General features: G+C 47.6%; 1 protein-coding gene across 1 annotated transcript in view; it reads right to left on the bottom strand.

Moving 5' to 3' along the window:
* THRA (thyroid hormone receptor alpha) overlaps positions 1–16,856 on the bottom strand; it is a 147,721-nt gene extending 130,865 nt beyond the window's left edge. The window contains exon 1 of the mRNA XM_084804564.1: positions 16,767–16,856. The gene's annotated coding sequence lies outside the window, so the exon portion shown is untranslated. The remainder of the gene's footprint in view (positions 1–16,766) is intronic.
* Between the last annotated feature and the right edge of the window lie 4,465 nt (positions 16,857–21,321).

Raw genomic sequence — 21,321 nt, 5'->3', positions numbered from 1 at the left:
AGCATCAGCATCTTCTCCAGGGTGTCCTGTCTTCTCATGATGTGGCCAAAGTACTTCAGTTTTGCCTTTCATATCATTCCCTCAAGGGAGCAGTCTGGCTTTATTTCCTGGAGTATGGACTGGTTTGATCTTCTTGCAGTCCAAGGCACTCTCAGAATTTTCCTCCAACACCACAGTTCAAAAGCATCTATCTTCCTTTGCTCAGCCTTCCTTATGGTCCAGCTCTCCCAGCCATAGGTTACTATGGGGAAATAGAGCAAAATCCCTCTATTTATACAGCAAATAGAGGGATGAGGCTAAGGCTTAAGGCCACTGGGCTAGTAACAGAGTGACCAAGATGGAATATGAACTAAACATCCTCGCTCGCAGCTCGCACTCTGGCACTTTTTTAATGCTCATTTACATTTCTAGTAATATTCTCATTTTAGAAGCGAAAAAGTGATGCTGCTATAAAAGAATGATTTGCCAAAGGCCACCCAGAAGGCTTCATGGTTGTAGTATGACACTCTTCAGTTCTAGAATCTAGGCTCTACAGCATTGGTATTCATCTAGTGGTTCATGACCCACAACCGACATGCCAACAACATTGCAACATCACAACGTCATTATCATCATCATCAGAACAGTGTGCGAAAGGAAGAAAGAGGGAAAAAGAGAAATAGAACAGAGAAGAAAACGACAGCAAAAGGGGAAAAACATATAAAATTAGTGAATTACAAATGAGCCCCCATGCTGCCCACTTAAAAAAACAACAACGCTAGGCTTGGAAAGATTGAAGGCACTGCTTTTATATCTCCTCAGGATTTCCCCAAGCCTTCATCGTTGTCCATATTCTGCAGGAGGAAGTTAGTTTTGTTATAAGCCACCTTTAGCTACATTGCTCCATGGAGCCTAGTATTACCACCTACTCTGATGGTAGCAGATCTCCAGGGTGTCAGGCAGAGGTCTTTCCCATCTCCTCCTACCTGATCCTTTCAGCTAGAAGCACTGAGAATTGCTCCACTCCCACAAAGTTAAGGTTCCTCGCCCAAGACTAGAGCCTTATTGCGATTTGTGTCTGGTGAGCTGCATTCAGATTGGTGGATCACAGCCTGCTTATAGTTGTGCAGGAGTGTGAACCCAGGTCTCTTCAATCTAAGGGCCAAGCTGGATGTGACATTATTAACATATTTAGTCCTTGCACAATTGTTTTTAAAAAAACAAAAAGCTGGCAATGAGGGGGGATCTGAGCCAGACTGGGACCGTGGGATGGGGAGCCTGAGCCCTTTGCCCCTGCCATGGTCCCAACTGGAATTAGGGACCCCGAGACCCTATTTGCAATGGGAGAAAAGCTCCCACTCTGATCAGGACCACGGGGGGGGGAGGTTAAAGCACCCCTCCCACCATGCCATAGTACTGATGCAGCTCACTCCCGCCCATGCCTGCTACTTATTTCAAAATAAACGATCATGCAAGAGCTAAAGATGTGAATAATGTCTAGTTTGGCCTTAAGACTAAGGGTGCTTCCAGATGGACAGCTCCTAGCACTATCAGTGAAAAGACACTGTGCAGCTATTCTAGCTTTCTCTCCCTAACAGATTTTCTGTGGTAAAATAAAGACAGAAGAAGCAGTGGCAACACACTAGAGGGTTACAAATGGAAGATGTTGTCTGGACTTCCCATAAAATTCTGTGACTGAGGCAGGGTGACTGCACATAAAACCCTAGTCTAAAAGCACACTAACTCTCTAACCACCACACTGTCTCCCTTGTTTTTATTAAATCAGTTAATTTTAAATCAGTTTAGATTTCTTGGGGGAGGCTTCTTCTTCATTTTTTTTTTTTTACTAGTTCCAGCTTTTAATTAGCTATTATTTTTGTTGCTGTTTTTGTTGTTTTTAAAAGGGGGTTTAAGTTATTTTGTGAGATTTTAATCCTGACTATTTTATTATAATGTTACTATACGTCGCCTTAAGCACTGAGAAGGATGACTGATAAAATCTGGTAAATAACTAAATAACTTTAGGTAACTTAATAGATAAACATCAGGAAAACAAGATTTCCAAGGCAGAAGCTGCTCAACTTCCAGGAATGCTTGGCCCCTCCTCAATTCAGATATTAAGCCGTGTCCCCACCCCAGCCCTAAATCTTCTGCCAATAAAGGAATACAACCATCATCCCCTTATGTCACAGAGAGAAGGTCATTCAGCTCACACTGAAGCCCCAGCAACACAACCAGCTACTGTTTCCTGATACACACACACACAGAGCTCCAAAGAGAAGGAAAGAGAGGAAAGGCATCCAAGAAAAAGGGTCAGCTCTTCTCCACCCATTCACCTCCTCCCCCTTTCCCTACCACCCCGGCAGGCAGCAACGAAAGCAGGACTCGGTTTTCATTTGGCACGGAGGCAGTGGCATCCCATCGCCTAATGCTTTCCGACAACTGGCAGGGCAAATTCAAATGGGGGGATGAGGAGAGGGAATTGGATCCTACATCAGAGGGAGGGAGGGAGGGAGGGAGGGAGGGAGGGAATATATGAAGGCAAGGATCCCTTCCTTTTTATTTATTTATTAAGTCCTTTTGAAGATACCAGACCATGTTTGAATCCATTAAAAAAAAACACCCTAAATTTAAGGAGCCACTGCTTCGATCCCAGATTTTGCAAGTAGGGAATCCCCCATGACTCTACAAATAGAGTAGAACTTTTAACAAATAACTTTTTCACATCATGGAGATATGCATTATTGCACTGCTAAGCAGGAGTTCTTTAGAAAAAAGAAACAGCTTGGAGCCCTGTCATGCAAAAGTTGGGGGTCAGAGAGAAATCTGCCATATTCCACTGAAAGGCCAGAAAGGAGAAACTCTGAATGCCTGCAGGAGCCAATAAGGCACCAAGAGAACAGGGCTCTCAGAACAGGGCTGTGTCATCCTCCTGACAAGATGGAATGAAAGAGCACTGAATGTTGTCCAAACCAATCTGTTATCAGGATTTTCCCCAACCCCAGACTGGGATTAATGTGACTCCAGGCCTAACCCTGGATTAGTCAAAGTTCAGAATGCTGAGTGCCCCCAATCAGATACCGAGGTTTCATTATCGTTCCCACACCCCTCATCAAGATGGCTCTCTTAACCGGGCACAGGAAAGCAATTCAGTATATGATGCAGTGAACATGAATGGATTTGATTCTCATGCTGCAGCCAATGAGAATTATTGAAGCATAATGTGTCTATTCCCACTCATGCCATATAAAGCCTCACAAGCTTTTGCTTCCCCAGCCCTATTTCTCAGATCTCCAATTAAAACTCTTGGGCTTTCAATTGAAACTTCAATTAAACCTCCAATTAAAACTCTTGGCCCTTCCTATTTCTCAGATCTCCAGTTAAAACTCTTGGGCCTTCCAAACTCACACAGCTGTAACTAGGCTGGGCTTGGTAGGAAAGAGGGTTTCACTTAGAGCCCATGCTATCTATCCGGTATCAAAACACTAGAACCGGGGGTCATCCTATGAAGCTGATTGGTGGGAGATTCAGGACAGATAAAAGGAAGGACTTCTTTGCACAGCGCATAGTTAAACTATGGAATTCGCTACCACAGGAAGTAGTGATGGCCACCCATTTGGATGGCTTCAAAAGGGGGTTGGACAAATTCCTAGAGGAAAAGGCTATCGATGGCTACTAGTCCTGATGGCTATGTGCTACCTCCAGTACCAGAGGCAGAGAGCCTATGTACACCAGTTGCTGGGGAACATGGGTGGGAGGGTGCTGTTGCACTCATGCCCTGCTTGTGGGTTCCTGGTTGACAGCTGTTTGGCCACTGTGTGAACAGAATGCTGGACTAGATGGACCCTTGGTCTGATCCAGCATGGTTCTTCTTATGTTCGTATGGTTTATAACATCCTTCCCCAACCTGGTGCCCCCCAGATGTTTTAGACTACAACTCCCAACACTTCTGAGCAATGTCATGTTGGCTGAGGTGATGGGAGTTCAAGTCCAAAATATCTGGAGGGCACCACATATGGAAAAGCTAGTTGAAAACACCCAATGGGGCCTCAAACTGGGACCTTCACCAGCTTATCTTCTGCACCACCAACGCTCTGGTCCCTCAGCCAGCCAGACTGGGCTCTGTGGATCATGCAGATGATTGACAGATGACTGTCAGTTACAGTATTGGGCCTGAGTCAACTGACACCACAAGCCAATGGAAACACACCAGGCCTTATAAAATCTTTCCAGTCAAGCCTGGTCCTAAGTCTAAACAACTTGCTGGACTGTGTCGGTTCACAGGCTCTCCTAACTTGTCTCACCTCAGGCCGTTGGTTCCTGTTTGCCTGATCCGGTATCTGACCTCCAGTCCACCCATGACGACCTTGTCTCCTGCCTTTGACCCAATATGACCATCGTCTACATGTATCAGCTTGAGACCGTACTGCAGCCTGTCACAACGCCAGGCTCCAGCCCTGACGCACAGGACATGGAGACGCAGATAACTGAAACACCAAAGGACAGAGGCTCTCACTCACTGATGACTAGATGGCAAGGAGACTACACACCCTGCATGTGCAATTTTCATTCTAACAGTTGCATCCAGCTGCCAGCACAGCAATATTCAGACAGGGTAAAAGAAGGATAGCAAACCATAAAGGAATAAGACAGTCAAAAAGTGACCGAGGGGTGAGGATTTGCAGGTTGTACTGAGGGAAAAACTCATACCAAGGGCCTATTTGTTTTTAGTTTGAATCACAGACACATTTTCTGTTTTTCCAAGAGGGCTAGAAACTTGACTTTTAAAGATTAAAACAGAGATTTATGTACAGAGCCACCTGTATACGTGGCAGTTTACAGAATAATAAAAACAACACACACACACACACACACACCACAGAACAAAGCCCTGCCCTGAGGAACTTACACTGCTTTCTCACATTCGGGACAAGCCAGTGGATGCTTAGTCAGCAGCTGCACGTGCTACATTCATGACACAATCACAGCCAACCACTCCCTTTCTTCACCCGTAAGTTGCCTCTTACATACTGATCCATCCTCCATTTCCCACTGAGGGACTACTCCAGAGGTGAGGAACTTGTGGCCTTCCAGATGTCGCTGGACTACAACTACCATTTGAAGCTTTAATGAGCTTCCGTCGTGCATTAAGAACACGGTTGTTCAGGCAGGCATTTGGGGTGGGTTAGGGTATTTTAGAAAATGTTTTTACTGTAGAATTTTATTGTTTTAAACTGTTTTATTGTATGCTATACATCGCCCAGAGTGGCTGGGTGACCAGCCAGATGGGCGATTAATAAATGTAATAATAATGATAATAATAATACCATCATCCCTGCCCACTGGCCATGCTTGCTGGTGCGGATGGGAGTTGGAGTCCGGCAACATATGGAGGGCTGCAAGTTACTAATCCTGCGCTATTCCATTTATTTAAGGAATTCAGAACAGAGAAGTAGAGGGAGGGAGCATTTAACGCTTTCCCTGCCGGTCGTTTTTCTGCTTGAAATCACCTCTAGGCGTTTCCCCACAACCTAGTAAATGCATGCCTGGAACGCCATGGGTGGGGAGCTGGCAGGGAAAGGGTTCAACACCTCACCCTGCGGCTCCACAGAGGCTTCCAGATGGAGGGCTCCTAGGACTACCTATCAAAAGAGACTGTGCTGCTACTTTAACTTCTCCTCCTTAATGGGTTTTCTCTGGTAAGAAAAAAAAGATGGAAGAAGTGGTGGGAAAACATAGGAAGGTTACCAGTCTGGATCTTTCATAAAACTCCATGCATGAGGCAGGGCAACTGCATGATAAAAACCTCACCTGGAAGCACCTGTTGAGTCAAAAGGGCAGCCTCTCAAGGCTGTTTTCTTTTATTAAAACTAGCGTCTTCCTGACATGTAGTTTAGCCCTCAAGTCATTCTGCTCCATTAAATCTTTACACTGGCTCAGTCTCATTTCTATCAGCTTCAAGATCGAGTTGCCATTTTTAAGTATCGAGGCAGTCAAATTTTAGGCACCAGGCTGAATAAATATTTCAAAGTCTTAGCCACCAGCAACACCTTTCTGGGCGCCTGGGAACCCGACACCTGGATTTTTGCCCCCTGCCCCCCGCCTTCAGCTGTGGAAAGCCAAATTTAACCGGTTATAGCTTTGGGAAAGGTGCTGGGAGCCCGTATTCCTGCGTTCTTCCCACCTCCTGCAAGGTTAGAGCAGGAATGGCCTAAACCCCCAGTAATTGAGCTGCAAAGCTGTAGAACTGTAGTTTTGGAAATGACGACGAGCTAATTCATATTGGCTAACAGACCCCACACCACTGTCTTGGGAGAACACAGGGATGGGGGACCCCAAGATTCAACTCACCCATCTTCAGGGGAAGTGGGATCAAGTATGCCAGGCTTGACCTCGTTACAAGATATCAAAGAGAGGGGAAATCCAAAAGCGCCTCTGAATATGGACTGTAATAATTATTTATTATGAAGATCTCTAAAACGCTCTAAAATGCTCAACGTGTTTCGAGACTAGGTCTCTTCCACCGGAGCAACTGATCTCTTAGACAAGCCTTGCTTCTGTTTCCATTGGAATTCGTCTGTTCTATTGGCTGTTTCTGTTGGAATTCCACAAGTATTTTAGAGATCTGCATGATAAAGAAATTATTATTACAGTCCATACTTAGAGGTGCTTTGGGGGGGGGGTTCCTTTGTGATGTTTTGTGCATACAGCACCTTCCCTCTTGGTTTTCTAACTGACCTCGTTACAGTTTGCTGACCCACACACGGAACACCCTCTGGGGGTATCCTTATGGGGGCAGACCTCTTGGTCCCTTCCTGCCACCACCGCCGCCACCCCCATCTAATAGGTTCCTGCAAGGTCTTTTTTTTTAAAAAAGCTCTTTCCACGGAAAAAATGTTGAACAACTTTTCCAGTCTCAGAGGGGTAGGCCGTCTCCTTGCACAACAGTGACAACATTTGCACAGTTCCTCCGTTGGGGGAGATGTGTGCAAAACCTCGCTGGCTGGAGGAGACATAAACAGAAGCACAACTCTGTCCTGGGTTGCACTCGCACAGAGATGCTGTTTGTGTGAACCAGTGTTTCTTCTGTCTCTTCTGAGAGTTCACAAAATCCACTCTTTGCACACACAAAATGTTGGAACTGTAGTGCACCCTCCAAAGGTATATATCACCTCCTCACTATTCTGCCATTTTGAAGAGGCTTGGTTTTGACTCGTGCAGGACTTTGGCACGTCTTCACTATCACTTTTCCAGCTACTGCCATTTTACCCCCCCCTTTTTTTTACTCTGTATCTTTCTTTTCTTCCTTCCTTCCTTCCTTCCTTCCTCTCTCTCTCTCTCTCTCTCTCTCTCACACACACACTCACACACCTCTATTTAAAATATTTGTGCAATAGCACATATGAAAAAACATTAACAAAAACGTAAACTTTGGGATTTAAAAAAATGCTTCCATTTCAGTAGGCACCATTTTATCACTGTGTTTATTTTTTTCTTATTTATTTAGTACATATACCACCCATTTTTCTTCCACCATGGAACTCGAGGTGGGGTACATGAGATTCCCAGACCGTCTCTTCTACTTCTTGAGATTATTGAAGTAATTGTGCAAATGTGTGGAAATTTTTTAAGTGCTTTAGTACAAATTTTTAAATGGATTCAAAAATTGATTGAAAAATGGGATATTCAGGTGAATTGTCCCATCCCCATCCACAAAATTATATCATGCCAATAGTGTAGTTGGAAGGTAACAGGATATACATGAAGGGTGAAAACACTATCTCTCCCCTGCACCCCCTGCAAAGTGTGGAAAGTCAATTGCAATTCCGCATGCAGCTTTTGGTGGAAGAGTAACAACTGGGTAGTGCTAGGAACCACCAGTCTGGAAGCAAAGCACCACAGCAGTACAGTTAGAAAAATAAATCATTTGCACTGAGTTCTGATGTTGAAGCATCTCCACTCCTCTTTTAACCATGTCCATTTAGTTTCATCCCATTCTTTAAAGCGAGGCTGGGCAGAAGGTAGATCGAGATCTACTGGTAGATCTCTGGGGAACTTGCAGTAGATCAGCAAGGATTTCTGACTCCTAGTTATTTAACAACAACAACCACAACCACAAAATGACACTCCTGCCCTAAATTATATGCTGAAATGAAGAAAGCTTGGGCAGGAGAAATCAGGAGTGGACTTTTGTGTGGAAGGACTGCAAACGCCATTCAGTTTTGGCACTCAAGACAAATTCCTGGGCTCGGAATTCTTTAATGCTAAGTGTATGTCTTTTGCACCAGGCTCTGGTTAGCGGATCTCAGGGTCCTAATAAAAAACAAAGTGAATGCCACAAGACTGAAGTCGGCCCACCCCGGGTTTGAAGAAAGATATACAAAGCAGTATTATATAACAAGTGAGACCTGCAACAAAATATTGCAGTGTGCCACGCCTTTCAACCAGATTTCAGCCAGTCACGCCTTCTTTCAGGATACTCCATTCTATTCCTGCCCACCCACCCTCGCCACTCCAGTGTTTTGTTTTTTTCAAAAAGTCAGCACTCGGTCCCCACTGAGCTGTTTTGGGGTTCCATTTCCATAGGGTTTTTTCCCCCAAGGATTTTGTACTTCTGCAAAGCGTGGGGTTCCCCCAAGCACACTGGTGTCCCCTCTTGTGTGATAGTAATCCTTTCTGCTGCGTAAAGATCAGCACTTAGAGAATAAGTTTGCTATTAGTATATAGCAGCCTTCCCTAACCTGGTGTTCGATTACAATACCCATAACCCCCAGATTATGGGAGGGTTGTCCAACACCTCTGGATGGCACCAGGCTGGGGGAGACTGCTACAGAAGAAAAAGAAAAGCATCTCTGAACATGCGCAGAATGCTTTTCCATTCATATCTAAGTAACATCAGCCAACACATTTAGAATTAAGAAAGCAGCCTCCTTTCTAAAGCTTCCTAGAGCTCCCAGCGCAGGTCACTTTTCAACCATGCAGCACTCCTTTTGCATCCCTTGACAGCATTCTGAGAACAAAGTCTGTGTGTGTGTCCCCCCGCCATCACCACCACCACAAACATTTCCAAGCTACTAGCAGTACTCCTATACCAACACTAAACCTTAATGCTAGTTTTCTCTTCCTGACTGTACTCCTTTTTCTACACAGTGCCATTCCTGGGAACAAGAACAAGAAAAGAATTTTGCTATCTACTCTCAATGATCCTTTTCCATCACCACCATCGCTGCAGACCACCCGCTCAGTGGACTACACCAGTGCAAACCCATGTGCCACAAGAAGAGCACAGAGGCACTACCAAAGAGGTGCCTGCAGAGGGAAAACCCCGGATGGATTCAAGCAGGTGAAACAAACCACCGAGGGCAGAGAAAAGGACAGACAGAGTTCCAGGTAGTCAGGCGTGGATGAGGATGACAACTCAAGATGAAATAGCGATCAGCACGAGCCCCCAGCATGGACACAACTTATCTATTGCAAGGCTCCTGCCCCCCCCCCCGTCCAGATTTCCCAGGGCGCTTCCAAATAAGGCTTTTATAACACAATGGCCCTTGCTTCAACTGCGGAATTGAAGGGGGTCCCAGATGTCATCAACGTCAGCTTGTAACCCTCCCAGATTTTCCCACTGCTTCTTCAGCCTCTTTCTTTCCACACACACAAAATCTGTTGAGGAGCAAACGGCAAAAGAGCCGCACAACACCTTTCGACTGGCGGCGCTGGGAGCGTCCGTCTGGAAGCACCTCCAGCGGATTTAGGAATGGCGACGTCCCTGCTGGAGCTACACGAGGCAGATTTCCACGGTGCTCAGACTTCGGCAGAGCCTGAAGCTCCCCGTCGCTGCAACTCAGAAGCGCGCCGGGCGGCTCACGGGAGGCCTCCAAGTCGAAGGAGTGAGGAAGCGTGGGCAGTTCTGAGAATATTCAGCTGACAGCTCGCCCACCCCTTCCCCTGGCGCATTCTTATGGTAAGCGTCCCGTTTCAGCTCTTCCTAAGACGGTGCCTGGGTGGCTCTTTCCAATTCAAATCAGAGACGGCCTCCGAGGCAGGCCCAGGCCAAGGTTTCCTCTCTCCCGCCACAGCCAGATAAAGTCTGACACCGGTGGAGCCGTTTTTCCCCCTCGCCTGACTTGAATCGACCATTTATATCAAAACACCACTGCCAGAGACTCTCCACGTGCGTTTCAGCTGACATCTCCCCGCCCACACGACACGCTCCCACACCAACTCCGACCGCACATGCCAGCCGTGGTGAACTCTGCCCCACTTCCACAGAGGGAGAGAGAGAGAGACGTCTCCCTTCAGAAACACACAAGATTTGAAGGAAAGAGGTGGCCCTCGGCCCCACAGAGCCCACTGGGGTAGCCTGGACTGGGCTGTATGTCAACTGCCTGGATGTGTGCCGCACTGGAGCATCAGGGAGGGACAAATGGCTTCGTTTGCATCTGATCAAGGCATTCTCCCCAGACCAGCTCTTCGGTGGCTCCCTTCCAGCACAGGCTGCCCTTCCCCGGGGCCTTGCAGGGATCAGAGCCACTTTCTTGGCACGGGCCAGAAGCAGAGAGAAAGTGAAACAGGGGAGCAGGGCAACTGCGACACAGCAAACCGAGAAGCCAGAGGCCATTCCCAGCAGAGGCTCGAAACCATAGAATATGCCAAAAGCAAAGCCCAGGGTTTACCATTCCCGGCATGAACTCCTGGCGGGGTGGCCAAGAGTGAGCTGGTCATGCGAAACAGATCCCACTTCTGCCGTGAAGTCGCTCGACTGCCTCAGGAGAGCCACCGCTTCTCAGCCTAAGGCCCCGTTTCCCCCATCTGCAATATAGCCACAATAACACCAACCTACCCCACAGCATTGTTGTAAGGGTTCACTGAGGTGACACGTGTGACAAGACTTGGAATTTAGATGACACTTTACATCTGGGGCCCTCCAGATCCTGTTGGACTACAACTGCCATCACTCCGACCACCAACCATTCTGACTGGGCCTGATAGGAGCTGGAATCAAACCAAACCTGGAGGGTCACAGCACAGACTCCCCAGCCCTGCATTATATCATACAAAGTATTGTTCTTAGGCCCACTCCACCAACATCAGTGCTGGAGACAAAAATCTCCTCACTCCAAAGCAAAATGTCCACAGTTTCAATACCAGCACTCAGCCTGGTACACAACAGAACAAGGGGAAGAATGCCTCTGAACATGTGCAGAGTGTGCTTCTGTCACTATAACCCAGCTATGTATTTTATTATGTGATTGTTTTATTTATTAAGGGCACAATCCTATACATGTTTAGACAGAAAAAAGTCCTACAAGTCCCAGCACCCCCTCGCCAGCATGGGGGGGATGCTGGGACTTGTAGGACTTTTTTCTGTCTAAACATGCATAGGATTGCGGCCTTAATGTATTTTTATCCTGCTCCTCAGCCAAAAAGGCTCAAGGAGTGGCTTAAAAATATTCAGTAAAACAAGACAGTCCTGGCCTGCAGGTTTGCAATCTGTAACTATTTTTTTAATCTTTATCATGTGTTTTTATTCTGATTTTAATATTGTACACTGTTGAGGTATTTTTATGTTCAGCGGTATATAAGTTTGTACAAATAAATACTGAATCACAACCTCGGGGATTGGAGAGAGGATTCCCACTCAGAGGATTCCCCCACACCTCTCACTTTAGAAGTTAATCACTTCTCCTTGTTCTAGGGATCAGATCTCCTCGGCAAGACACAGTTCTTACCTACGCGTGCGCACGCACAAAAATCCAGGGGGGAAATCCAAAATTCACCATTGGGCAATATCTTCATTAGGACCGACCACAAAGCCACAAAAGATCGCGGAAGCTTTCGAGTTCTCCAGAACTCTTTATCAGGCAATGTATTTATTTTATTTATTTCATTTCTGCACTGCCCAACATCCAAAGCTCTCTAGGAGGTTCACAAACATTAATTAAATTAAAACACCTAGGTGATACAAAAAGCAGGGGATGGGGGAAGAAATAGAAATGTCCCCATATTTGGCCAGATGTTGTGTCCATGAGAGCTGCAGTTTACAAAAACACACATTCATAATCCCTGTACTCAGGGGTTTATGAATGCCCTTGGAGAGGTCAGCTCGCTAGTTTGGGGCTGAGAAGGTCAGCGAATATCTGGACGTAACAAGAACAAAACATCATTCCCCTGTTCCCAAGAACATCTTTCTGGGCATAACAGGACACTTTTAGGGAACTGATGTATTAGTGCACATTTACTCTCGTTCGAGTTTGTAAGGTAGCTACTTTCTGTGGCTGGGTTCTGTCCATTCCTGGGATCAAAGATCCCTCGCCCTTGGGTGGAGTCTGCCACGACTGGGCCGCCACGACTGGGCTGGGGCCACTGTCAACGGCTGCTTGGCCCCACTGCCTCCCCAAGGGGCCTCCTTTGCTATGGGGCTGAAACTCAGAGGCAGCTCCAGTGTGTAAAAGGTCACTCGGCTCTGTTGCTGCTGAGAACCAGTGCAGTGCAAGGGACAGACAGCCGAGTTTAGACATGAAAGAGCGAGGCTCAAACCCTGCTTGACCCTGAAACTCCCCAAGGGGCTCTAGAGCAAGTGACTATGCCCGCACAGGGCTACCACCCCGTTGCTTGCGTGGCTATGCCAACCGAGCACTAACTGCGTGCATAAATGCCACATGTAAGCAAGTGTTTGACCTGTACATATACATACACCGTATATTCCCACAAGACATGTGCAAATATTATTCTTCTACAAACACACGGGAAGCTTGCACACATACTGCACAGCGACCCATGAGCAACCAAGTGCTATGGCAGGTGTGTGTATATACGCTTGTGCCTTACACATCAACCTGAACAGATGCAAGCAAGAACAGTGCGCACACCAAAAAGGAGAACACTCAAGACCGTACACATACAGGCGCCACATCTTTATACCAGCCTAGGGTTTCAGGAGCGCATGCAACCATGTTAACATAAAGATGTTTACTAAGAAAAATAATCCCACAACCTATGGCAGTAAACAGAGATTGGCTTGGGAGATCTTAGAGCAAGCAGAAAAACAAACCATAGAAAATTAACCCTTGGAGTGTATGCTTGAGCAGAAAAACTGGGTGGGGGCGGGTGCAGCCAGCAAACCCAATATATCCTGCAGTCTGCTTTGCTTCCTGCAAGTATATCTAAAGCGCCCGGGGCTGCGGCCACAGTCAATATGGAATGAAGAGTCAACAAAGGTCTCAGAGGAAGGCATCCCCCAGGGTCATCACAGCCAAAGGTCAAACCAGGTAAGAGGCATTGTGGCCTTCACCGTGTGGGAGCCATGGCACAGAGCATCAGCTAACGGTGCTGCTGCCACCAAGTGCAAGCATGCTACAGCTCGGCAACTCAAGACAGACCAAATATAGGCACCCATCTGGGGCACGCAGGCAATAATTCGCACAGGTAGGGAAACCTGTTTGGTTGTTGTTATGAAGCTACCCGGAAAAGCTTGGCCACCTGTGTATTCCACATGTGCTTCACAATATTGCCTGCATATTAAGGCTTTAGAGGTGCCGGCGTGGGGCTTAAATGAGATCTGCTCAAACTCTGCCCAGGCCTAGCCATAGCAGAGCAAAGCACCCACTCACGTTCCAAAGCGATCAGATCTTTCCCCTACCATCAAAAGAGCAAGACCACAGCTTCTCCACTGAGATAAGGATCCTTTGCATCCTGCACTTCATAATCAACACAAAAGTCTCACGCAACAAATACAGGTAATAAGAACCTGTATTTCAGTGCTAGGGACAGCATCTCTGATCCCATGCAGAATGCCTTTCCCTCACCACTAAGTATCCACAACTCACTTCCATGCATCTGGAACTAGGACAGAAAGGCCTCCAATGTGGGAGACCACAGCACCTCTCATTAGAAATTTAAGGCTGCTTGAAAAGATGTGCCTTCTCTCCTTTTCTTAGCCATGCTGTTGCCAAGCCCCAGTTGCTTCAGAGTGAGGCCATTTTCCCATAGCATGTGGGTTTGGGTCCTGCAGAAGGTGATGTCTACTTAACTCGGGGGGGGGGGGTAGAGAGAAGGCCAAGAATATGCGTCACACACAGAGCTCAAATTTAACAAGGGCGAAAGATCCTGTAAACTTCCTTTACAAAGGGGAAAGAGAGAGAGACATTTTAAAAATGCAAACGTTTGTTCTAGCTAGTGTCAAGTTTTACATTCGCATTATGGAGGCAGGTAATGGGGGGGGGACTTTCAGCACGATAGACGAAAACACCCTACGGTTGCCCTAGCTCTTCGCTGTGTTGACAAAACTCTGCTCTTGCAACAGGAGAAAGAATTTCTGGGTTTGATTCCTAGCTTTGACCTCTGACTTTGAACAAGTCATATTCTTGGCCTGCGCTGACCCCTCCACTCACTTATAGACACTCACTGCAGGCTGCTTTAGGGTGGGCAGGGCTGCGGTTCGTGACTTTTGTCCTTTGAAGCGCAACCATCGTTCACCCAACACTTGTAACGTCCTTCAAAGCCTCCTAGCTATAGATTAAGAATAAGTTGGAGTTACACCTTTTCCTCCCCACTGGTAGTAAAAGGTGACCTCGCTACCACCTCCCTCCTGTCCCCCACCTTCATATACAGAGCAAAAGTCAGCTCCTTTTCCAGGGAGAGGTAAAGTGACAATTAATATTGCATGGTGACAGAGCCGAGTGAAGCAGTAAAAGACTGGCAAAGGAAGATCTGCACATGGGGTCAGGGTGGGAGCCACAGGCGGATGAAAGAAGGGGGGGAGACAAGACCCACACCTAGAGCGAGGACTAGTGGGAGCAGACCCACGCAGGACTAGAAGGCTCTATGAATGGCTCTCTGGCCCTGCCAAAGATGCCAGCTGATTTTTTCACCTAACCGAGACAGTTTCCCCTTGAACATATCTGCCCCAACCTGCCACTCTCCTGGTTGAGGATGCCCCCCGCCCGATCTATGCCACCTATTTTCAGGGGAAATGGGATGAAAGACACCTGGCTTGGCCCCATCACCTTTTGCTGACCCACGCAAGGCACACTCTCTGGGGACATCCTCATGTCAAAGGGCAGTCCTCTCCATCCCTTCCTTCCTCTGCACCCACCCCCTACCTCAACAGGCACTCGCAAGGAAAAGGGGGGGTTGCAGGGGGGGGAGCTTTCACTGCAACCCCCCACTCCATTTTTAAGACTGGAGACAGGGGTGGAGTAAAACAGATCACCGTCTTGCACGGCAGCAACAGCAGCTTTTGCACAGTTCCTCCCTCAGGCCAGATGCAAAAACTTGCATGCTGTCTGGGTTGTTGTGGCCATCTAAACTGGGGCACCAATCAGGCCCAGAACAACATCTCCAAGTGCCCCCACCCTCCATTTTCATCCTTAAATAAAACATCTAACAGGGAGCTGAGGGCTACAAGCATTTACAGACATCTGAAGGCGTTTGAGTTTTAAACACCAGGATGCATTAGCAGCTAGGATTAACGCCCCCCCCAGCCATGTCCCATCATAGACAGCTGTCAGTGTGACAGAAGAATGAATACCAACGTCGCCCCTCAGAGCCCCCCTTCCTTCAAGGACAGGATCCCTGCTGCATGAGTTCCTTTTCAACCCGAAGTACCCCCTTCCTCCCCCCTCTCTCTGATCAAGCCAAGAGGGGGAACCCATCACTCACCCCCCCAGACCCTCCCCTCCGTTTGGAAAAAAAATGGAACATGCAAAGTTAAATCCAGCTCAACCGGAAAATGGGCCCTGCTGCCAACGTAAAAGGAATACTTCGCAGTCCCCCCTACAGCCCCCCCCAACTTGTGATCCGCCAGCCACATGCCAAACGTCCTTATTTTTTAAGAAAATATTTACCTATATTTTCCCCCTTTTCAACACCAACAGAAAAATACCCTCCCCTTTCCAAACTCCTCCACCCCAAAACGAATGTCAAAACTAGTTTCCCAGTGGCGGCCTTTGCAACCCATTTGTAAGAGTTAAAAATAACAAGTAAAATGAAATAAGAGAAACACAGACCCACTCCGGATTAGAACCAGAGGCACATATAGTGGCAAGTATTCGATTCATGCAAGGGAGGCGGGGAAGGGGGGATATTAATCCAACCCAGATAGCCCCCTTATCTCCTTGGCAGTTGCAATAAGTATGATTTTAATTCCTGGCGTAAATTACAGAGAAAATTGCTGTGGAGAGAACCACCCCGATTCCAACCCTTCATTTTTGCGAGAAATTGTCGCAAACCCCAAGTTGGCACCGACCTCTTGAAGAGTGCAGTAAACAAACCAGCAAAAAAATTTAAAAGGGAAGTGTCTCTACAACTACAGAGCTGTCTCTCCCCCCCCCCTTATTTTGCCCCTCCTTCCAACACTCTCCTTCTCCATTGCTGGAGAGAGGCAGAACATATAGATATATATAGGTTAATGCCAAACGGGGGAGGAGAAGGGTGGGGTGGGGGGGATGAAAGTGATGAGATTGAACGAGAAGGAGATATGGGGGGGGGGGAGAAAAGCTTGCACTCCACAAGATTCCAAAGGCTAGAAATCCCTACATGGAGAAGCGGGGGGGGGGGCGCGCAATCTTCCCCCACCACCCCTGCCCGATCTCCTTCAGATTTGCAACGTTGGCAGTGACAGGAACAGCTGCGATGGGACGGGGAGCGCGGGGTGGAGACAGCTGGGAGAGGGTGGGGGGCCGAGGAGGGAAGACATATTGGGGTGCAGCGGCGCGGCGGCCGGGCGCCTCGCGCGAAGCGGCCCGGAGACGCGCGATGCCCGCTTCCCCGACCACCCCGTCACCTACCTCGGGTCGCCGCCGCCGCCGCCGCCGCTGGTCTTCCGCGCTCCCCCCGCCCCCCGTCTTCGCAAGCAGGAAGCTGGCGTCCTGCCCCCCTCCCCTTCCCCTCCCTTCCCCTCGCCGCGCAAGCCGGAGTTTCCCCGCGCGCTTCCTCGGTGCGGCCCCGGGGGAGCGGGTCGGCCGTGCGCTCGGAGCGCCTCGGAGGCGGCGGGGCCGGGGGGTTTGTAAGATCCGGGCTTGGGCAGCGGCGACGCTCGCTCGCTCGCTCGCCTGGCGTGTTTGTGTCACTGGCGCTGGGGAAATGGACTCGCGAGCCGGAGGGAAGGAGGCCGGCCTGGCTCCTCCTCCGCCGCCGCCTCCTCGCCGCCGCCGCCGCCGCCTTGGCTAACGCCTGCACCCTGCCGGCCGAGCGCGCGCGGTGCCAGCGCACGGAGCGCCTGCCCCGCGCAACGCGCAGAGGCGGCGAGCGGGCCCGCCGGAGCGGGCGCTGGGCTCGCTCCCGGGCAGAGCCGCCTCGTCTCCTCGGCGCTCCCCAGCTTGGGCGCGCACGCGTCCCTTCCGAGGCCCTGCAGCGCGCTGCGCAAAAGGCGCGCCGGCGCTCGCCGCGCGGAGCCGCCAGCAGCCTCCGGGTTCTTGTCGCTCGCTCGATCCGGCGCACATTTCCTCCGAAATTATGTCCCAAGGGGCCGACTTCCAAGCGAGGGTGCGTAGCGTTCCAGTCTGACCCTAATGCGTAGTCGGAAGTCGTGCCCATCGAGTTGAATGGGATTGACTCCCCAAGTAAGTGTTCGTAGAATCGCTGCCTTTTCTTAGAGGCGGGTGCTAGGGCTAACTCCTCCCCCCCCCGCGTTGAAAAAGTTCCCACGCCTCGAACAGCGGTGCAACAGGCAGGGATCCAACAGGTGGAGCGTTTCCTAAAATTGCCCGACTTCATGCGAATTTCTGGCTGCCGCGCAGTTGTTAAAGGCACAGAAACCGTGCTTGGAAATTGGGCAAACAGACTAGTTGCTAGTTCGAGTCTTGGAAAGACCCCCGGCCGTCCCCTTGTCTCAGTGTGTGGCCTGAAAGCACATGCTATAAGAGCCTTGCTGAAGCTAAGCAGGTCTGGGAGATCGCCGGGCTAGCTCCTGTATGCTTTCCTTGAGTTCCGCGGAAGAAACGAGGACAGCAGTGAAACAAAGAATAAAGGGACTGGCATTTTTCCTACAACTCCCAGCTAGTTCAGAGCAGTTGCTGTCATCCTTCTTCATACGATCTAGGATTGATCATCCGTTCTTGGCATTCATCAGAATGGGTTGTGGGCCAGAGTTGTGGCTCAGAATTAAGCCCTGTAAGCCACCGCTGCTCAGGGAGTAGAATTCAAGAATAAAGAATTTGGAGAGGGTGTTCTTTGGTTTGGTTTTTGCACATGACACTAAATACTGTGAAATCCTAAATTGACTTACCTGGAAGCAAGCCTCACTGAGATCAAAGGGAGTTACAGCCAAGTAAACACGTGGCTCAAAAAGTGCTTTTTGCATTTTCCGTGGCTGCAGAAGGAAGGAAAAACCTACCATTGGCTTTCTGTCCTTCATCAGATATGTTTATACAAGGCTGAAGAGAGGCATAAAAGGCACTTTTAGGCTGAAATCCTACCCAATTCAACACTTACGAGGGAGTAAGTCACCTTGAACTCACAGGGATTTCTATTTTTGAAAATATAATTTGTATTGGTTTGTCAACTACAGTGCAAAAATATCAGTAAATTTTTTAAAAAAGGAAATAACTAATCGTGTTCCCACTCATTGAATAGACTTGCATATGATTTTGCACTTAGTATCTTTCTGTGCAAACACCATCAAAAGGAACCGAAATCTTGCCGCATAGTTGCTAAAAACAACTGCACCACCACATACCTGATTATTCAGTGTACAAAACTGCAGCGATCTAAATCAGCAAAACCAGTAAGCAGCAATATGAGGTATTTATTAGAAATGCATAATCTACAATATGGGGCTAAGAAAATTTAATCTGAGACCCTGCTGCTGGGTTTCTTTTGGTACAGTTGGGGGCTGTGTCAAAGAATTAGAAGAGTACAGGGTACTGTAGTGAAATAAAGGGTTTAACAGGATGAGACAGCAATTCCCAAACTACATCCCACCAGGAAATTCTTAATGAGCCATGAGATAAAAATTACTTAACCATGTTATCAAGAGTCAGAGAACCAGTTGTACCCCAAATGTTCTTGGACTGCAACTCTCATCAGCATGGGCCAATTGTCAGGGATGATAGGAGTTGTAGTCCAACAATATCTGGAGGCCAGTGCTGTTACAGTATATTTCACAAGGTGGAGTGCCTGGTGATCAGGCTCTATTGGGGGTGGATCATTCTGCCTCATGTTTGTATGGGGCGGCTTATTCAATCCCGCCTGCTACAGAGACCCAGCAGAATCACTCACCTCCAGAAGTGACTATTGTGTCTCTGCCTGAATCACTGCACTAGGTGTCTCTTTTTCCATGCAGGAGGGCACACTCTGAACAGAGACTTGTGAGAAAGTCTTCTCTAAGGGGTTAATTCTAGGGCTGTCTAAGAAGCATATCAATTGATCAAAAGGTTTTTAATCAGCCAAAATGGTGCAAATCTTAGAAGAAGCATTCAGTAAGGCTATACCAATGACTACTCATGAATGATGGCTATATTGCCTCTAGGAGCAGAGGCAATATGCTACTACTAAGTGCCAGCTGGTTGAGAATAACAACAAGAGAGGGTTACTGCATTCACGTCCTGCAGGTACCTGGTAGGCTTCCCATAGGCATTGGTTGCCCACTGTGGGGCTGGGAAACAGGATACTGGCCTAGATAGGCCTTTGGTCTGATCCAGCACAACAATTAATTAATTAATTACATTTCCATGCCACCCAATAGCTGAAGCTTTCTGGGCAGTTCACAACAATTAAAACCATAAAATGCATCATAAAATACAATATAAAATCTAAAAGCTTAAAACTACAATATAAAAGTACAAACCAAAATAAAACCTAGCAGCAATGCAGAGATTTAAAATACAATAACAGATTTAAAACAACAGAGCTAAAACACTAAAATGCCTGGGAAAATAAAAAGGTCTTCTTCACCTGGTGCCAGAAAGAGCACAATGTAGGCATTGGGCAAGACTCTCTGGGAAGCTCATTCCATAACTGGGGTGCCAAGGCAAAAAAAGGCCCTCTTCTTGGTAGCTACTCGCCTCACTTTCTTTGGTGGGGGCTTTTGGAGAAGGGCCACCGAAGATGATCTTAGGGTCCTGGCAGGTAGATATGGGAGGAGATGATCCATCAGATAACTTGGCCCCAAGCCATTTAGGGCTTTGAACGTTAATATCAGCACTTTGAATTGGGGCCAAACATAGACTGGCAGCCAGTGCAGCTGGAAAAGTATTGGCATGATATGATCACGTTGGCCAGTCCCCGTTAACAAACTCCCTGCTCTGTTTTGAACCAGCTGAAGTTTCCAGACCATTTTCAAAGGCAGCCCCACATATAACACATTGCAGTAATCCAGACAAGAGGTTATCAGAGCATGGATAACTGTAGCTAGGCTATCTCTGTCCAGATAAGGGTGTAGTTGGTATACCAGCCTAAGCTGATAAAAGGTGCTCCGTGCCACCAAATCCACGTGTGCCTCAAGTGACAGTTCTGGGTCCAAGAGCACCCCCAAAATACAAACCTGATCCTTTAGGGGAAGTTCAACCTCTCCAGAACAGGTTGAACATCACTTAGCCGGGCAGATGAACCGCCCACTAACAGTACCTCTGTCTTGTCTGGATTGAGTCTTAGTTTATTGGCCCTCATCCAGTCTATTACTGGCCCAGGCACTGATTCAGAACAGCTACTGCCTCACCTGGATTTGATGAAAAGGAGAGATAGAGCTGGGTGTCATCCACATATTGGTGACACCTCAGCCCACACCTCCAGATAACCTCCCCCAGTGATTTCATGTAGATGTTGAACAGCATGGTTCTTAAACTCTTTCACAACCAAGAAGGAACTTCTAAGATTATCTAAAAACAGCAATTAAAAAAAAACATTTTTAGGAGATTAAAAAAACACATTGTTAATACATCAGTTAACATTTACAAGTAGCAGTGGACTGGTCTGATGCATATCTGAACTGAGGGAAAATTAATTGTGATGAATTGTTAAATAGACAGGCAACGTTTTGACACATACTGGAACACTTATTGTAATTTTCTTCCTTTAGAGAAGTGTATATTTTCTGCCTGGTAATGATGCAGTTGATGTCTATATGAGTTGATAATTAATATTGGTCATAGAATACACACACACACACCTGCAAGTGGCAGATGCCATTTTAGATGAGGCATTCTCCCTTCTCCCACACACACAAGAGAGAGTGCCTCTTCTAAGATGGCACCTGCTATGACATGTGTGTGCATCATAACAAATAGTTTTTTCTTCAAAATAATTGCTTTCTGCATATGCAAATTTATTTCAATTAAGGCTACAATCTGATACACCTGAGTAAACATGCATAAGATTGCACTACTAATTTATTAAAGGCGCAAT

The sequence above is a fragment of the Heloderma suspectum genome, chromosome 6 (assembly GCF_057233095.1).
Source record: "Heloderma suspectum isolate Gila_16-S chromosome 6, 16-S_ref, whole genome shotgun sequence".
Taxonomy (NCBI): domain Eukaryota; kingdom Metazoa; phylum Chordata; class Lepidosauria; order Squamata; family Helodermatidae; genus Heloderma; species Heloderma suspectum.
This window is presented reverse-complemented; position numbering and strand designations above follow the sequence as displayed.